Raw genomic sequence first — 13,096 nt, 5'->3', positions numbered from 1 at the left:
AAAGAAATGGATGCGTAAAACATTTCCCAGCGTTTACTTAATATTAGGAGGGGGGGGGGGGAAAGAGCAAAACCATAGATTGGCTCTGAACCACAGATAGTGTCTATAAAATGCAAATGGGAGAACACTTTCTAAATGTTATTAAAATATGCATCTAAATTTCTATTTAAAGAGTGCATATTTTTTAAATCCATAAATCTTCACTTCTGTGCTTCCTAATGAGAGAATTTTCAAAGCCTTGCAGTAAATGCTGCAATACTATTCAGAATTAATAGTCTGAATAATTGGTTTAGAATTCTAAGAGTTCTATAGATTGGTGTATCACAGGTAAAGTTCATAATTCGCTTGTATAAAACTGGTTCTTCTTTTCATTGGCACTGATAACAAAAAACTCAATAGTCTAAAGGTAGATAAAAAGAGTGGGGAAAATGAGTCCTAGATAACTCACCTCTCAGTAAAGGCTAAGTAAATTGAATGTGAATACATGAATTCATTCAGGGATTTTGTACTTCTTCTGAAACTCTGGAAGTTGGGTTACAAAAGGCTAAAATGAAAGTTATCTCCCATAAGGCTTTGTAAAGAAAAGTTCTGAATTTGAAATGTTGGAATTATTATCGTAACTCATATCAGCACTCTGTGTCCTGGCGCACGATCATGCTGCTATTCCTGTTCCTTCTTAAGAGCTCCCTGCATTTTTCACATCTTTGGCAATTTAGGATAACTCTGTTCTTGCCAGTTAGCTGAGGAAACTTCGGGCCAAACTAGGAATACAGAATAGAGTTACTTGCTTATGTATAATATTTGGTAATAAATTGGTTGAAGTCTATCATGTTCTTCTCTGAATAAGCCAAGCAGGAAGGTTCAGCAGGAAGCTATGGACAAGCTGGTCTTCACAGAGAGCAGCATTCATTGTTTTAATTAGGAGGCATTAAAGAGTCTGATCATGAAGAGACTATATGATAAAAAGCCAGTTTTCTTTTAGTTTGCAGTGGTTATTGAAAAGAGAAGAATATAAGACTCTAGTATGATTCATGCTATACAATGGGCCCTTATTAGATCGCAGGCACTCAGTTTTATCTAATTGGATAACTAAATGCTCAATGCAGACAGAACACATGGAACTTGCATGTTATAGGGGAGCATGTGTGCATGTGTGATCATGTACAGTTGTGTGTATGGTGTATCATGTACACGTGTGTAAATGATAGGGATACTTTTTAAGTCAAACATTTATTCTGATTTACAGTTTACTCTATTATTTCTAGAGATTTGAGGAGGAAGAAAAAGCAGTTAGAGAATTTCTAATTTGTACCCAAATGGCATTTATCGCCTTAATTCCTTCTCCTAAATTGTCCTCCTAACAAGGAGCATGCAAACTTTCTGGATTCACTGTAAACCCTGATTATATATGAAAACTGACACATAGCATTCAAAATACAGAAATATTAGAAATAGTATCATTTATTGAGTATGGTATACATAATGCATCATTTAGTTCTAAAAACATTCTATTGTGGAAATAGTGTATTCTTATTTTACCAACAAAGTGACTACTTCTCAGGAGGGTACATACCTAAGTTCACATAGCTGCTGTGAGAGAACTGGACATTTAGTCCATGACTATTTTGCTTTCAAGTCTACTAAATGTTTGCAGCCCCCAAGCTAGAGAAAGAAGACATGTGGATGAAAGCACACATACAATTTCATGTTGGTCAATGAGAAAATATGAGTGTGATTTTTAAAAATTTACTAATTTCTATGGTAATGTTTGTGATGAAAATAAAAGCAAAAGCATCACTTTTGAAAAATTGATTCTAGTATAGTTAAACTTTGCTGCACTTTTCTTTCTCTGATGGGTAACTGTAGGCCATCAGTTTGAGCTTTATATCAATATTAGAAATCTAACTGCTGGCAGCTTACAGAGTTTGTAGATTTGTTAGGAGAAAAGTATTATTTTCAGTTTTTAATTTCAACCATTCTGAAAATTTTTATTACTGATTATTGAATATCCTTGAACTGAGTATGACACCTATGTGTCACATGGCAGACATAGTTTCATTATGTGTTTAATAAGAAGTAACTATAAAAGCAAATTTTTCACAACCAACTATCTTATAGCAACTATACATAAGTCTGATAACTCTGGGCATTCGCTTCCTGAAAATAAATTATACCACAACTCACAGACACACACACACACACACACACACACACACACACACACGCACACGCATGCACGCACACACACGTAATGCTCCTCTTTTTCAGAGAAGCGGTGCAAAGATGTCAGTCAAATTGATAATAACTGAAAGTCTGGAAAGAGGATTGTTTTTAATAATCCTGGGACAAGTAAATGCTTTAAATTTTCTTTTCTTTATAAATATGAGTAGTTGCTAATATCCTAGAATATAAATTATGAAACACCAATTCCCATGTTTATGGAATTCTTGGTGGGTTTACCATTATGCTCTTTGTGGCTTGCAAGCTTGATTGATTTTATATTATACCAATGATTGTTCCAAAACATCACTACCTATTCTACTCTTACATGTCTTCTTTAATGCTACTAAGTTTAAAAACCTGGGGCCTATTGTTTAAATGGTTTATTATTTTCCTTGTTTTTAATTATCTGCCAAGATTTATTTCTACACATGTTATTACTATCCATTAATAAATGCTTTATACTTATCAAAACTATATGTGTGATATGTAAAAATGATATATATTTCTTTTGTATATATCATAATATAATTATTATGCATTTCCAATAATATATGGTTATGCATTCCTAGCTAATGAATGGAAAATCCTAATAATAGAATCTTTTAAAATATTTAATCTGTAGTATAATATGAGCTTCTGATGTTTCAAAATAAAGTGAAATAATTTCTTTATTTACTTTCTTCATAAGTTCCTCACAGTTAATTGTAGTCACTATCCTGCTAAATGATAGTCATTCTTTTATCATTTAATATTGAGACAAATGCCTATTCACATCAATTTGGCAACACAAATGGATTTAAAGTGAAACAGATTCTCTCTTTTTTTTTAATCTGGACTCCAACCAGGTATTTGGTCCAGAACCAAAATTTGTGACTCCCCACTTAATGCTTTCTATTTATTGTTTTCTGCTAAACCTTGAATAATTTATGTTTTCCTACTTAAAATTTTCTTGTTCAGTACATTTATTTTTTACATTGTGTAACAACATAAAAGTTTTATTTGACTAAGATAGCTGAGGAAAAAACGGGACTAAAGAAAAACATTTAATATGATTCTAGAAAATTTTAAAAATGTTACAATTTAAAAATAGTGGTTTGGTATGTTTCTTTGTTTCTTGTATCATACTTAATCTAACTTCACAAGACAATAACTTTTACATTTTTACATCAATGGAGTAGATCATTATGGTAGTTATTTGTTGACTAAAATATTTTGTGGTTGTTACATTTAGTTTGCTGTAGTTTTGAGTAAATAAGGGTGTCCCATAAAAATATATACAGACTTTAACAACTGATAGCTCAATTGATGTTTCTTTCTTTTCAGATGTAACCCATTGGAATTATTATAATTATTCAAAGCGTGTATACATTTTTTTGGACACCCTATATTTAAACAACTAATTAAAACATACTGGAAAATTCTTCATTAAAAAGAAGGTAATATTATAAATATAGTCTTAAATATAAAAAATACTAAAGTTTACCTGCTCTGTAGTTTATTTTTATAAGCATAAATATTCACATTTTAAAAAGAAATTATTATTCTTAGGTGTGTATATAGTTTTGCCATTATAATAAATTATTCACGAGCTTTAATAAACAAGTGAAATATTATTGACTGGATGATCTATATATATGTAATTTAGTACATGTATTTAATAAATTAATGACTACTGATTATGTTTTAGACATTGTATTTAGGACTGGGAAGCAATGACATGGTCCCTGATTTCCAAGGATTTACCTTCTAAGATATGTCTATATGGTATACGCAAGTGAAAATGTCTTGAGGTTGTGGATATGTAAATTGTTTCATGCTTTGAACTCTAATGGCACTTGACATTTTACTTCACATTTGCAGAAAGGTTAAGTGATAGCAATAACACATTCCCCTTAAGTGAACACCTATGCCTTTTCATAATGTCCTGCTTTCAATCTATTTACTTATCTCTTTTTATGAATTCTGAATAATAACATAGTCTTTTACACATGTATTTCCACTTGCTTACCCTGTCAATATATGATAATAATAATAATAATAATAATAATAATAATAATAATAATAAAAACAGCGTAGTCAGGCTAGCCTGACCACATAGCTGGTTCCAACTCACTTGTTGCTCTCCATGGTGCTGAAATATCATTGTGGTCTAAACCTTTTTTTTTTTCTCTCTCTCTAATTGTTTCACACTAATGATTATTGCTTGACCAAGAATTCAAAACAGGGACAGGGAAAGTCTAGTTGGAAAAGTAATTATAAAAAACAGAAAGGTTTACAGGAGAGTCTTAGCTACTGATTAATGGATAGTTGAACTAATTTATTCAGTCAACAAAAGTTTACTGTACAAAAGGCACTGTGCTTGGAGGGAAACTACAATTCCCGCCATTCCCATTGCCACCTTGTAAAAGTATACTTTACTCTAGTGTATCTTACTGTATATTGGAGAAAACAGACATCAATCACACAAATGTGGAAAAATGTGAATTTGCAACTGTGTTAGGCGCTAAGAAGGCTACATGTCTGTATAGATCATGAGATAAAGTAGAGCAAAGATGAGTGTATTAATATGAAGCTTGGTTACAGATTAATTATATTTTATTCAAATTATTATAAACTATATATTAAAAAATATAAAACCTACTGGATTGTATAAGACCTCCAAATAAGATCTTTTAAAAAATATTCAGTGAGATCTTGATGCTATGATCTCAACATTTAATAACATATTTATACTTGAAATAGCTATAATATTTGCTGATCATGACATTTTAAATGATGATATCATAGGCTATTATCATCAAGGCTGAGAAAATATGTTTGCACAAGTAGGGAAAAACTTTAAACCTTTTATTTTTAGGGTCAAATATTTATATCAGTTGAAATGGTATTTAAAATGATCAACCCCACTATTTTTTAATAATAGTGGTAATTTTGAATTTTTGTGGATATAAGTGGATTTGAAAACTGTTCAAAAATTTTGCCAAAAAATTTGAAATAATTATAAACCTTTCATATGAAGAATGCCCAAACTTTTTAGAACAGCCAATCTGCAGCTGACATGGATAACACAGAAACAGAAAATAATCAGCATATATTGTAGAACAGAATTACCTTAAATGTATGTTGCTAGAGCTTTGGGTCATCTACCAGAGCTATGATCACTAGAACCTCCTGCCCAATATCTTTGCTCCCCCATCTACAATGGACTATACTTTGAACTACATGCATTGTTCCTTGTGCCCTAAAAAAAAAAAAAAATCCTCAGATCATTTCATGAGTCCTTGTCAGAGGCCTATAGTTGAATGCTAAAGTAGATGTCCAGAATTAGACACCTTCTTATTTTATGACACATTCAGGAAGAATGGGACATATTCTCACACTCTACTTGCTCAGGTCATTCTCCAAAGAGCCTGAACAATCTATTTATGACTACAGACTATCTGACTTTGGACTCTGACAATCTGAGGTTTCTCTACTTGGTTACTCCTGATGGGTGAGGTGATCAGTATATCAAAGGATATCTGCAAACATTTTATAGCCCACTAATTGGAGAGCTCAGCTCTTAGCTGGTTTCAATTTTCTTCTGAGAATTTATTCCCTCCTGATATAAGTGCTTATTTGTTTACTACTCACCACACTGAAATGCAGCATTCAGGAAAGCAGTCTTTGTCTTTTTGCTAACATTCCCAGTGAATATGTAAGCACTCAATACATATTCACTGGATGAAGGACTAGACTCTAAGTTCCATGAGGCCTGTCTTTATTTTTATTTGTGTTCAGTTCTATGCTTAGCTCATTGTAGGTATTAAGAAGGTAAGCAAGGTCGAGATTATAAAGATTCTCATAAGGTTTATTTGGGATTTTAGACTATTTCCTAAAAGCAATGAGAATCCACTGAGCTATTATAATTAGAAATATTAGATTTTTATTTTAGAAAATAGTTATTGCTGTTTATCTTAATAATAGCATCTCTACTCTAATGTTTATCTAATATTAAACCTCTCAAAATTATATAACACCTTTTCCTTCTCAATTCTAATAATTTGCCAGAACTAATAGATATTCTAATTTCAGCAAAATCTATCTATATCTATCTATCTATCTATCTATCTATCTATCTATCTATCTATCTGTATATATTACCCATTTTTTTTCTCCATTTTAATTGGGGCCTTCATTAACCAGGTCAATTGTAACTGCTAAACTTATATTCCTATCTTAGTCTATTCTCCATTTAAGTTGCTCTATGCCTCATAGCTTATTATTCTTGCAATGTTGGTCATCCCATTTATCTAAACAAATAGTTTAATAACTTCTCACTAATTAAAGATAAATTCCTAACTTTCTATTTGAAAAAAATGCAGTATAAATCTTGATTAATTTCAACACTTATCCACATAAATTATTGCATTTAATCTTCTTGTGAGATAAGCAAACATTGCTTCTCCTCTCATTAAAAAATATGGATTCAAAGGAAAAAATGTGGCAAAATTACTATAATAATTTTCCATACACCATTCACCAAAACTTATCAACTGTAAAAAAACTTTTCACATTTCCTTTATCATTCTCTCTGGAGTTATTTCTAAACCATTGTGAGTAAATTGAAGCCACTATGCCCTTTTTACCCCCCAAATATTTCATTAGAGTAATCAAAATTTATCAAAATTAGGATATTTAATAGTGATATAAAACTAATTGTAATTTAGCATAAATAAAAGAGCTATATGAAGGTATCACATGGACTTCATTCATAACTTACATATTATCCTAATATTGTCATTGAATGCTAGAGGCCAGGTGCATGAAATTTGTGCAAGGGGCTCAGCCCCCGCTACCATGGCTTCATCTGGAAGGTCAGCCAGTCTAATTAGCATATTACACTTTTATTATTACAGATATATTTATTTTTTTCCAGCTCAGTATCCAATTCTCGATTATACATTGCATTTAGCAATTATGTCTCTTTACTCTCCTTTGGTTTGGAACAGTTATTCAGCCTTTCCTTGACTTTCATCAGAGTGATATTTTTGAAAAGTACAGAGAAGATATTTTGTGGCATTTCCTTCAATTTAAATGTCTTTTGCTTTCTCATAATTACAGTCTAGTATATATATATTTTTGGTGTGAAATCCTAAATAAATCTTATTGTATATTACTTAGTGCATTTTTTAGTCACCTGTATCTATTATTGGTAATTTTAACCTTGATCTATTGGTTTAGATAATATTTATCTGATTTTTCCACTGCAGGGAATTTTTAATTTTCTTGTAATTAAGAGAAACCTATGGTAGATTGCTGGGGCTGACCAGCAGACCCTGAGCGAAGGATGAATGATTATTCTGACATAGAATTGCTAAGGGACTGCCTGACTAAAGGAACCAGGCTTTTATTGTAACAGAAATTTGAGATAAAATTTATCTTTTATCGATAGATACAATCAGTAGGGTAAGTAATCTTGGGAGGACACGTATTTGCAGTGTCCTTTAAGCAAGGTCACCCAAAGATTAAGCATAAGGATTCCAGCAAACACCGGGGGTGTCTGCTTGAGCATAGACTTGTTTGGAAAGGTCAAGGAATAATTAGGGGCTCTGTCTTTGGCACTCCTCCAAATCAGAATTCTGATAAATAGGGCAGGTCACCTTCAGTGAGAAGGCTAAAAAGGGCTAATTCCAATGTAACCTTGATATTTGGGGGATAGTGATCTGAACCCATGCCAGCAAACTCTGTACATTCTTGATAACCTATAATTAAGTCACTACCTCCTTCCCAAATACTGGTCTTGCAGAACCTGTTACTCTGAACAGTGCACTGCCCTGGCGCCAGGCCAGACCATCAGATATGGCCTGGAGATCCCCAACACCTGGGGGCCTTTTTGCAAGGCCCAAGAAAAGGACTGGAAGCATAATCCATATTTGTGGGACAAAGATCACAGGGAGATATAAAGGAAAGCCCCATGCATGTTTCTTCACTCAAATCTGGAAGGCTGTGTATTAAACAGTGTCCCTCCTCTTCTTTGAAGAGTCCTTGGTTTTCTTTGGTTTTTTGCAACATCAGCACACTTCCCTTTTCTTGGAATGTCCTCCTTATAGATGTTCCAACCAAGTCTCATGTGCTCCCCAACAGTAGATTACAAAATTGGTCTCAAGTATTTCCCATTTGTGTGTGCAATTTGATTTTTTCAGTTTCCCCCTTCAAGACATGGAGCATTTCACTCCACCTTTGAATCTGGGCTTGGCCACATAATTTGCTCGGGCTTAATGGGACTTTTCTGTGAACAGTGCACTGTCCTGGCAATGCAAATGTATGTCCATGAACCTTGAAAAGCACGCTCAATGTAGCTCACCCTTTATTGTTGCTTTTTGGAATCCTGCAACTACCACTACTCAAGAAAACAAGGTTAGTAGGAAGGATGACGGACCAGGTTGAACAAAGATGAGCCATACCAGCTGAGCCTTATTCCCAATTAGCTTGCCAAGTAGTAGATAAGTGAGTGAGGCCATCCTAGATCACCCAGCCCAGCCCCAAACTGAGCCAGCCAGAGCAGAAAATCATTCAGACAATCCATGGAGTCCTGAGAAATTATAGATTTATTTTATTGTTTTAAACCGCTGAGTTTTGGGATAGTGTGTTGTAAAGTAAAAGCTAATAATTCCCAGGGAGATACTTTGAGATGATGTCAATGTCTTATTTCATTCACAGCTGTTGCCAACTAGATTTATGGATTCTTGCCTTAGTTAAATATTACTACAAAGATTGCAAAATGATATTGCTATTTTTTTTTCTTTTTTGAGATGAAGAAGGTAAGGATGTGGTATTATATTCTTCAAAGTATCTATGTCTATTAAATGGCTGTGCCAACATCAGAACCAAAATCTTTTACCTGCTGGTCCTTAGCTTTTCTCAATTTGCCATGCAGAGGTAAGTAGCCTGATGGGGGAACAGAACTGTATAACTCACAGAGGGAGCAATAGAGAGAAATCTGTCTCTGTGTTATGGGTGGCACTCCGTGTCCTCACACATTCAGAGAAGCACCTCTGGTAGTGGGTGCTCCATACTTGACAGTGGGACAGGGTGGCAGGATGGACAATGTAGGCTGAAACATTAAATACCGATCATACCTATTTAGATGATAATCGATTCATGAGAAAATATAAGGATAACATCTCTAGAAATTGTCTTATGAATATCAATAACCCCACTGAAACTAGATTATAATTAATAATGTTTGTACAATGTGGCTCTTAATGTTTTTGAAGTTATCATATGATCCCCCAGTTTTGCCAAATAAACTAAGTAAGGGAAAGCTAAGATGGGTGAAGTGACACTGTGAGAGGGGGAAAACACTCTTACTGGACTCCCTCTTACACATAGGGAAACTGAGCATGAAGAAAGCCATAGGCCAAAACTAACCAAGTCACCAAAGAATCAAAGATGAGGCAGGGACTTGTCTCCAGCAGCCCCAATTTCCTAGAAGAGTCCCTCCCACGTGGCAGAGGGGGATAGGTCCCAAGTCTTCAGATGCTAATACTAATGGAATCTTAAGCTGTAAGTGTGCTTTGTGCCAGGCACTGCTCTAAAGCCCTTATTTATATGTTGATTCATTTGGAACCATGGCCTTTCTACACTACTAGTCAACCTTACTGAGAAATGACTGTCCATTAGCATTCCCTTTGAAATGCAAGCCTACAGGTACTTCAGGGTGCATAAGTATATTAAGACCATACCCTCCAGGCAAAAAGAAATTCAAAGATCCACTCTGCCTCTTCCTAAAAAAAAAAATAAAAAATTAAGAGCACAAGGAACCGTTTTTGCTTTCCCAGCTCTCTCGCCAACAAGAATCCTAGGACCTGGTAGGGCTGATGAAGTGTAAGGGATGAGGGGCCAAACTCCGCTCCGTCCTCTCTGCTTAAAGAGCGCCCCAAACTCAAGTTCCCCGCAGCATCTCCCCACCGCAGAGCGGAGGACTGGCGTGCGGTAGCCCAAGCGTCCCCAGGGGGCAGTCCCGGACGCCTCCACAGCCTCGCAGGAGGCTCTGGCTGGTGCAAGGGGCTTTGCGGGTGCCAGCCGGCTTTTGCACAGCGGGGCCCCTGGGCTGTCGGGGTCGCGGGGCGCTGGCGAGGGGGGAGAGGCACGGACCCCGGGGCTGCTCCAGGCGGCCGTGCTTGCCAAGTATCGCGGGACTTGTGCGCGTCGCCGAAGCCGCGGCTCCGGAGCAGCAGGAGCGAGCTCGGCGCGCACCGCCCCAGCCCGGGGAGGAGCGGGCGCGGGGCGGGAGGAGGCCGGGAGGGGGGAGGCGGGCCGGGGGTGCTGGTTACGTAAAGGCTCCCAGCCCTGTGAGAGGCCGGCGGGCTGGGTCTGCGGGAGGGGAGGGACCGCGCGAGGAGGAGGGGCTCCGGAGGAGCGGGCTGGGGCGGGAGGGAGGGAGGGGGGCGCGGGCGAAGTGCCCAGGCGGCGGCGGCGGCTCTGCCGGGTGACAGCGTGCCGGGAGCCCTCGCTCGGCTCCCCGCGCCCCTCGGCCTCCGCGCCCGCTCTCGCCGCGCTCACGGAGCCCTCTCGCCCGCCGCCGCGCTATGAGGGCGCCTCTCCGGGGCCGGCCGAGAGCGGAGCCAGCTCGCTCCGCCCGCGGGGACGCGTGAAGCCGGGCGGCACGGGGAGCGGCTGGGCTCCAGGTGAGCGCGGGCTCGGCGCGCCCGGCACGCGGCGCAGGTGGCGGGCGCCCCTCCCGGCCGGGTCGGCGGCTGACTCCCGCGCGTGGACCGCCGTTGGTTCCCTCTTCGCGGGCTCCCGGGCTCCCATCGCAGGTCTCCGGCTCTCTTGCTCCCCCTCTCTTCCCTGTGATTGTCTGGGGCGAGTCCCCTCCGGGCGGCCGGGGTGCCGGGGTGGGCTCTGTCCGCAAAGTCCTGCGGCGAGTGTCCGGGAGCGGCGCCCCGCGCTCCGGGCCGGTCCCGGGGCAGAGGGGGCGCGGGCGGGCCGGGCGAGGCGGCGCCCCCAGCTCCCCGATCGCGGTCTCCCGCCGCCGCAGGGACCGAGGGTGGACCGGGAGGCGGGAGGCGCCGAACTTCCAAGCGCCCCGCGGAGCTGGGGGCGCCGGCCGCCCTCCGCGCCCGGCTGGGACTCTGCGGAGGGGCGGCTCCGACTTTCCACCGGCAACTTTCTCCCTCCGGCGGCGGGGGCCGGGGCCGCGGGGCGCGGGAGCTTCTGCACCGCCCGCTGCCCGTGAAGCTCTGGATCTGGGAGTCTTCCTCTTCCCCTGCCTCCCTCTGCCTGTCTCTGTGAGTGCCCCTCTGCCTTTCATGCTCTCTCACTGTCTCTGACTCAGTTTCTCTCCCTGGCTCCCGCAGCCCTCTGAGTCTCTCCTTGTTTCCCTTTCATCCATCTCCCTGCCTTTCCTGGGATGTCTCTCTCTGTGTGCCTGTTATTCTGCCTCTCCAGCTTCTCTCTCCGTGTGGCTGTGTTTTCTGCCTTTCGGTGCCTCTGTCTGCCTTTCTTTCTCATCTGCCCTGCCTCGTCCTCCCGACCATCAGCTCCCAGACCCCCAGGCGCCTCGGCCAGGGGAACGCACCCTCATCCACCTTCCGGGCGCCTTCAGGTGCAGAGACCTCCCTGCTGGGCGCTAGAGGGGATGGGATGGGGGGAGTGGGGAGTGGAAGCAACCTGCCCTTGACGGAGCTGTGAAGTCGAGGGGCTGGGCTGAATGTGTGGCGCCAGGAACGGCCTCCCCTCCCGGGGCTCAAGGTGCTGCGCTGCTGCCCGCGGAGCACGCGGAGGTTGCGGGTTCCGAGAGCGAACGCTGCGGGCGCCCCTCCCCTTACTCGGTGCCTGGGATTGGGATCCATTGAATTTCTAGGCGAAGAGTCTACATCTCCAGGCTTTCCAGGCAGCGGGCAAACTCAGAAGCTTAGAGATCTAGTGGGAACTAGTCTCGAATAGGTGGGAGCCTTCGGGAGGCGAAGCTGTTACTAGAGGAGGAAGGAGCCCGGGGTAGGGGTGGGGGATCGAGGGCGGACTGCGAGGGGGTCGCACTGCCTGCTGCAAACTGCCATAGCCCTGGATCCTTGGGCGGTTTTCTTGGGGGAGAGATCGAGGTCACTCCTCGCGGAAACACAGCCCGGAGATTGTACTTGTAGGGCTCAAGACGTTTGGCTGCTCCTTGAAATTTCGCGTTTCCTTGGAGCCCTCAGATCTTTGGCTTTGTATGAAGGCTGGCTTTGCTTAAGGTTGCTACTCCGTGTGTGTGTGTGTGTGTGTGTGTGTGTGTGTGTGTGTGTGTGTGTTTGCACACATGCCCTCTAGTGTTAAAGAAACCTGCTGGCTTTAGAATATTGAAAAGTAAGGTCAGTCTGTTGGTGACTGACTTTGAACCTTCCTCATCTTGGACTTTTTTTTTTTTTTTTTCATTGCATTTATTAATCTTTCCTTTTCACGGATCTCTACAAACTCTTCCCCCGCCCCTCTCCTGCAGAACTAGAACCTTAATATTGAAACCTTGTTGCAGTGACTTCAGTGATGGGTAGATTTGGAAAATTTTCATAGGGTGAAGGCTGACTTTGCATAAAAAGGGCCTTTCTCCACAGTTTGCCACAAGCCAGGACTTCACACCTTGTTCCTACACTCCTGCTCTCCTTCAGCGCCATTGAGAATTTCCCTCACCTGCTCTTGTTTGTTTGAAAAGTGCTTTTAATTTACCATTTCTGTGATGCTCAACCCATTCCGGGGCTTCCAAGGCACTATGTCTCACATCAGGGTTGGGGAGGAAGAAAAGAAAGCTTTTCCAAAGGAAGTACACCACTGCAGTGTGCATGAATAATTCTGGATCCCAGAGTCCAGCATGGGACTGCGTGTGACGCAGATATGCACAACCTGGTTCCAA

At 40.9% G+C, this 13,096-nt stretch overlaps 1 protein-coding gene across 3 annotated transcripts in view; it reads left to right on the top strand.

The window, feature by feature from the left end:
• The first annotated feature begins 10,645 nt into the window (after window positions 1-10,645).
• GALNT13 (polypeptide N-acetylgalactosaminyltransferase 13) overlaps window positions 10,646-13,096 on the top strand; it is a 446,823-nt gene continuing 444,372 nt past the window's right edge. Inside the window, exon 1 of one of the 3 annotated variants that reach the window (XM_045575392.1) lies at window positions 10,646-10,895. The gene's annotated coding sequence lies outside the window, so the exon portion shown is untranslated. Of the gene's footprint in view, window positions 11,028-13,096 lie in introns of all 3 variants that reach the window. The other 2 variants (XM_036421744.2, XM_045575393.1) reach the window with 2 other exon arrangements.

The sequence above is a fragment of the Pipistrellus kuhlii genome, unplaced genomic scaffold (assembly GCF_014108245.1).
Source record: "Pipistrellus kuhlii isolate mPipKuh1 unplaced genomic scaffold, mPipKuh1.p scaffold_m20_p_7, whole genome shotgun sequence".
Classification (NCBI taxonomy): domain Eukaryota; kingdom Metazoa; phylum Chordata; class Mammalia; order Chiroptera; family Vespertilionidae; genus Pipistrellus; species Pipistrellus kuhlii.
This window is presented reverse-complemented; position numbering and strand designations above follow the sequence as displayed.